Below are 7,352 nucleotides of genomic sequence, written 5' to 3' on the forward strand. Positions count from 1 at the left end.
TCAAAGCTTTTAATAAAACTTCATAATTAGTGTTTGTATAAATTCTTCATTTCCAATGCAAACTTTGATTAGCGATAACTTGAAATCCACTTGTGCTCCAAATTTCATTTTTCTTTTAAAATAAAGCTCATGGATTTCTTCAAAAATTATGTAATCATGTATTTGTCTTCAAAATCTCGCCTTAATGGTTTAAATCGCCATTTAAGTCTAAGTGTTCATTTGGTGAAAGAGTTTGGGTTATTTCTTCAATTACTTGTTGCGTTATATTCTCTCTTTCATGATCTCAGGTTAAATCTTCGGTCGAAAAATGGAAAAGTAAATTCATATGAATATATAACTATTTTCCTTGAGATATCCTTCTCAGTAGCAAACAAATGGTTTCCCGTCTGTAATTTCTAGCCAATGTCAAAGCTTTTAATAAAACTTCATAATTAGTGTTTGTATAAATTCTTCATTTCCAATGCAAACTTTGATTAGCGATAACTTGAAATCCACTTGTGCTCCAAATTTCATTTTTCTTTTAAAATAAAGCTCATGGAATTCTTCAAAAATTATGTGATCATGTATTTGTGTTCAAAATCTCGCCTTAATGGTTTAAATCGCTATTTAAGTCTAAGTGTTCATTTGCTGAATTTTGGACAGTCAGCGATCGTGTGTACGTATGCTTATCCATATTAGATTAAAGCTGTGGTTTGGTATATTTTATCTTGTCTCAAAAGTAAAAGCTTGATGATTCTTCCATTTTTTCACCACATATGCAGTAACCTTATTTGGGAGATAAATGAACATATATATATTTTTGTTTTTATTCAAAAAACAAATGGTTTCCCGTCTGTAATTTTTTGCCAATGTCAAAGCTTTTAATAAAACTTCATAATTAGTGTTTGTATAAATTCTTCATTTCCAATGCAAACTTTGATTAGCGATAACTTGAAATCCACTTGTGCTCCAAATTTCATTTTTCTTTTAAAATAAAGCTCATGGATTTCTTCAAAAATTATGTAATCATGTATTTGTCTTCAAAATCTCGCCTTAATGGTTTAAATCGCCATTTAAGTCTAAGTGTTCATTTGCTGAATTTTGGACAGTCAGCGATCGTGTGTACGTATGCTTATCCATATTAGATTAAAGCTGTGGTTTGGTATATTTTATCTTGTCTCAAAAGTAAAAGCTTGATGATTCTTCCATTTTTTCACCACATATGCAGTAACCTTATTTGGGAGATAAATGAACATATATATATTTTTGTTTTTATTCAAAAAACAAATGGTTTCCCGTCTGTAATTTTTTGCCAATGTCAAAGCTTTTAATAAAACTTCATAATTAGTGTTTGTATAAATTCTTCATTTCCAATGCAAACTTTGATTAGCGATAACTTGAAATCCACTTGTGCTCCAAATTTCATTTTTCTTTTAAAATAAAGCTCATGGATTTCTTCAAAAATTATGTAATCATGTATTTGTCTTCAAAATCTCGCCTTAATGGTTTAAATCGCCATTTAAGTCTAAGTGTTCATTTGGTGAAAGAGTTTGGGTTATTTCTTCAATTACTTGTTGCGTTATATTCTCTCTTTCATGATCTCAGGTTAAATCTTCGGTCGAAAAATGGAAAAGTAAATTCATATGAATATATAACTATTTTCCTTGAGATATCCTTCTCAGTAGCAAACAAATGGTTTCCCGTCTGTAATTTCTAGCCAATGTCAAAGCTTTTAATAAAACTTCATAATTAGTGTTTGTATAAATTCTTCATTTCCAATGCAAACTTTGATTAGCGATAACTTGAAATCCACTTGTGCTCCAAATTTCATTTTTCTTTTAAAATAAAGCTCATGGAATTCTTCAAAAATTATGTGATCATGTATTTGTGTTCAAAATCTCGCCTTAATGGTTTAAATCGCTATTTAAGTCTAAGTGTTCATTTGCTGAATTTTGGACAGTCAGCGATCGTGTGTACGTATGCTTATCCATATTAGATTAAAGCTGTGGTTTGGTATATTTTATCTTGTCTCAAAAGTAAAAGCTTGATGATTCTTCCATTTTTTCACCACATATGCAGTAACCTTATTTGGGAGATAAATGAACATATATATATTTTTGTTTTTATTCAAAAAACAAATGGTTTCCCGTCTGTAATTTTTTGCCAATGTCAAAGCTTTTAATAAAACTTCATAATTAGTGTTTGTATGAATTCTTCATTTCCAACGCAAACTTTGATTAGCGATAACTTGAAATCCACTTGTGCTCCAAATTTCATTTTTCTTTTAAAATAAAGCTCATGGATTTCTTCAAAAATTATGTAATCATGTATTTGTCTTCAAAATCTCGCCTTAATGGTTTAAATCGCCATTTAAGTCTAAGTGTTCATTTGGTGAAAGAGTTTGGGTTATTTCTTCAATTACTTGTTGCGTTATATTCTCTCTTTCATGATCTCAGGTTAAATCTTCGGTCGAAAAATGGAAAAGTAAATTCATATGTATGAATATATAACTATTTTCCTTGAGATATCCTTCTCAGTAGCAAACAAATGGTTTCCCGTCTGTAATTTCTAGCCAATGTCAAAGCTTTTAATAAAACTTCATAATTAGTGTTTGTATAAATTCTTCATTTCCAATGCAAACTTTGATTAGCGATAACTTGAAATCCACTTGTGCTCCAAATTTCATTTTTCTTTTAAAATAAAGCTCATGGAATTCTTCAAAAATTATGTGATCATGTATTTGTGTTCAAAATCTCGCCTTAATGGTTTAAATCGCTATTTAAGTCTAAGTGTTCATTTGCTGAATTTTGGACAGTCAGCGATCGTGTGTACGTATGCTTATCCATATTAGATTAAAGCTGTGGTTTGGTATATTTTATCTTGTCTCAAAAGTAAAAGCTTGATGATTCTTCCATTTTTTCACCACATATGCAGTAACCTTATTTGGGAGATAAATGAACATATATATATTTTTGTTTTTATTCAAAAAACAAATGGTTTCCCGTCTGTAATTTTTTGCCAATGTCAAAGCTTTTAATAAAACTTCATAATTAGTGTTTGTATAAATTCTTCATTTCCAATGCAAACTTTGATTAGCGATAACTTGAAATCCACTTGTGCTCCAAATTTCATTTTTCTTTTAAAATAAAGCTCATGGATTTCTTCAAAAATTATGTAATCATGTATTTGTCTTCAAAATCTCGCCTTAATGGTTTAAATCGCCATTTAAGTCTAAGTGTTCATTTGGTGAAAGAGTTTGGGTTATTTCTTCAATTACTTGTTGCGTTATATTCTCTCTTTCATGATCTCAGGTTAAATCTTCGGTCGAAAAATGGAAAAGTAAATTCATATGAATATATAACCATTTTCCTTGATATATCCTTCTCAGTAGCAAACAAATGGTTTCCCGTCTGTAATTTCTAACCAATGTCAAAGCTTTTAATAAAACTTCATAATTAGTGTTTGTATAAATTCTTCATTTCCAATGCAAACTTTGATTAGCGATAACTTGAAATCCACTTGTGCTCCAAATTTCATTTTTCTTTTAAAATAAAGCTCATGGAATTCTTCAAAAATTATGTGATCATGTATTTGTGTTCAAAATCTCGCCTTAATGGTTTAAATCGCTATTTAAGTCTAAGTGTTCATTTGCTGAATTTTGGACAGTCAGCGATCGTGTGTACGTATGCTTATCCATATTAGATTAAAGCTGTGGTTTGGTATATTTTATCTTGTCTCAAAAGTAAAAGCTTGATGATTCTTCCATTTTTTCACCACATATGCAGTAACCTTATTTGGGAGATAAATGAACATATATATATTTTTGTTTTTATTCAAAAAACAAATGGTTTCCCGTCTGTAATTTTTTGCCAATGTCAAAGCTTTTAATAAAACTTCATAATTAGTGTTTGTATAAATTCTTCATTTCCAATGCAAACTTTGATTAGCGATAACTTGAAATCCACTTGTGCTCCAAATTTCATTTTTCTTTTAAAATAAAGCTCATGGATTTCTTCAAAAATTATGTAATCATGTATTTGTCTTCAAAATCTCGCCTTAATGGTTTAAATCGCCATTTAAGTCTAAGTGTTCATTTGGTGAAAGAGTTTGGGTTATTTCTTCAATTACTTGTTGCGTTATATTCTCTCTTTCATGATCTCAGGTTAAATCTTCGGTCGAAAAATGGAAAAGTAAATTCATATGAATATAGAACTATTTTTCTTGAGATATCCTTCTCAGTAGCAAACAAATGGTTTCCCGTCTGTAATATCTAGCCAATGTCAAAGCTTTTAATAAAACTTCATAATTAGTGTTTGTATAAATTGTTCATTTCCAATGCAAACTTTGATTAGCGATAACTTGAAATCCACTTGTGCTCCAAATTTCATTTTTCTTTTAAAATAAAGCTCATGGAATTCTACAAAAATTATGTAATCATGTATTTGTGTTCAAAATCTCGCCTTAATGGTTTAAATCGCTATTTAAGTCTAAGTGTTCATTTGCTGAATTTTGGACAGTCAGCGATCGTGCGTACGTATGCTTATCCATATTAGATTAAAGCTGTGGTTTGGTATATTTTATCTTGTCTCAAAAGTAAAAGCTTGATGATTCTTCCATTTTTTCACCACATATGCAGTAACCTTATTTGGGAGATAAATGAACATATATATATTTTTGTTTTTATTCAAAAAACAAATGGTTTCCCGTCTGTAATTTTTTGCCAATGTCAAAGCTTTTAATAAAACTTCATAATTAGTGTTTGTATAAATTCTTCATTTCCAATGCAAACTTTGATTAGCGATAACTTGAAATCCACTTGTGCTCCAAATTTCATTTTTCTTTTAAAATAAAGCTCATGGATTTCTTCAAAAATTATGTAATCATGTATTTGTCTTCAAAATCTCGCCTTAATGGTTTAAATCGCCATTTAAGTCTAAGTGTTCATTTGGTGAAAGAGTTTGGGTTATTTCTTCAATTACTTGTTGCGTTATATTCTCTCTTTCATGATCTCAGGTTAAATCTTCGGTCGAAAAATGGAAAAGTAAATTCATATGAATATATAACTATTTTCCTTGAGATATCCTTCTCAGTAGCAAACAAATGGTTTCCCGTCTGTAATTTCTAGCCAATGTCAAAGCTTTTAATAAAACTTCATAATTAGTGTTTGTATAAATTCTTCATTTCCAATGCAAACTTTGATTAGCGATAACTTGAAATCCACTTGTGCTCCAAATTTCATTTTTCTTTTAAAATAAAGCTCATGGAATTCTTCAAAAATTATGTGATCATGTATTTGTGTTCAAAATCTCGCCTTAATGGTTTAAATCGCTATTTAAGTCTAAGTGTTAATTTGCTGAATTTTGGACAGTCAGCGATCGTGTGTACGTATGCTTATCCATATTAGATTAAAGCTGTGGTTTGGTATATTTTATCTTGTCTCAAAAGTAAAAGCTTGATGATTCTTCCATTTTTTCACCACATATGCAGTAACCTTATTTGGGAGATAAATGAACATATATATATATTTTTGTTTTTATTCAAAAAACAAATGGTTTCCCGTCTGTAATTTTTTGCCAATGTCAAAGCTTTTAATAAAACTTCATAATTAGTGTTTGTATGAATTCTTCATTTCCAACGCAAACTTTGATTAGCGATAACTTGAAATCCACTTGTGCTCCAAATTTCATTTTTCTTTTAAAATAAAGCTCATGGATTTCTTCAAAAATTATGTAATCATGTATTTGTCTTCAAAATCTCGCCTTAATGGTTTAAATCGCCATTTAAGTCTAAGTGTTCATTTGGTGAAAGAGTTTGGGTTATTTCTTCAATTACTTGTTGCGTTATATTCTCTCTTTCATGATCTCAGGTTAAATCTTCGGTCGAAAAATGGAAAAGTAAATTCATATGAATATAGAACTATTTTTCTTGAGATATCCTTCTCAGTAGCAAACAAATGGTTTCCCGTCTGTAATATCTAGCCAATGTCAAAGCTTTTAATAAAACTTCATAATTAGTGTTTGTATAAATTCTTCATTTCCAATGCAAACTTTGATTAGCGATAACTTGAAATCCACTTGTGCTCCAAATTTCATTTTTCTTTTAAAATAAAGCTCATGGAATTCTTCAAAAATTATGTAATCATGTATTTGTGTTCAAAATCTCGCCTTAATGGTTTAAATCGCTATTTAAGTCTAAGTGTTCATTTGCTGAATTTTGGACAGTCAGCGATCGTGTGTACGTATGCTTATCCATATTAGATTAAAGCTGTGGTTTGGTATATTTTATCTTGTCTCAAAAGTAAAAGCTTGATGATTCTTCCATTTTTTCACCACATATGCAGTAACCTTATTTGGGAGATAAATGAACATATATATATTTTTGTTTTTATTCAAAAAACAAATGGTTTCCCGTCTGTAATTTTTTGCCAATGTCAAAGCTTTTAATAAAACTTCATAATTAGTGTTTGTATAAATTCTTCATTTCCAATGCAAACTTTGATTAGCGATAACTTGAAATCCACTTGTGCTCCAAATTTCATTTTTCTTTTAAAATAAAGCTCATGGATTTCTTCAAAAATTATGTAATCATGTATTTGTCTTCAAAATCTCGCCTTAATGGTTTAAATCGCCATTTAAGTCTAAGTGTTCATTTGGTGAAAGAGTTTGGGTTATTTCTTCAATTACTTGTTGCGTTATATTCTCTCTTTCATGATCTCAGGTTAAATCTTCGGTCGAAAAATGGAAAAGTAAATTCATATGAATATATAACTATTTTCCTTGAGATATCCTTCTCAGTAGCAAACAAATGGTTTCCCGTCTGTAATTTCTAGCCAATGTCAAAGCTTTTAATAAAACTTCATAATTAGTGTTTGTATAAATTCTTCATTTCCAATGCAAACTTTGATTAGCGATAACTTGAAATCCACTTGTGCTCCAAATTTCATTTTTCTTTTAAAATAAAGCTCATGGAATTCTTCAAAAATTATGTGATCATGTATTTGTGTTCAAAATCTCGCCTTAATGGTTTAAATCGCTATTTAAGTCTAAGTGTTAATTTGCTGAATTTTGGACAGTCAGCGATCGTGTGTACGTATGCTTATCCATATTAGATTAAAGCTGTTGTTTGGTATATTTTATCTTGTCTCAAAAGTAAAAGCTTGATGATTCTTCCATTTTTTCACCACATATGCAGTAACCTTATTTGGGAGATAAATGAACATATATATATTTTTGTTTTTATTCAAAAAACAAATGGTTTCCCGTCTGTAATTTTTTGCCAATGTCAAAGCTTTTAATAAAACTTCATAATTAGTGTTTGTATAAATTCTTCATTTCCAATGCAAACTTTGATTAGCGATAACTTGAAATCCACTT

Source organism: Lytechinus pictus, unplaced genomic scaffold, assembly GCF_037042905.1.
Source record: "Lytechinus pictus isolate F3 Inbred unplaced genomic scaffold, Lp3.0 scaffold_24, whole genome shotgun sequence".
NCBI classification, from domain to species: domain Eukaryota; kingdom Metazoa; phylum Echinodermata; class Echinoidea; order Temnopleuroida; family Toxopneustidae; genus Lytechinus; species Lytechinus pictus.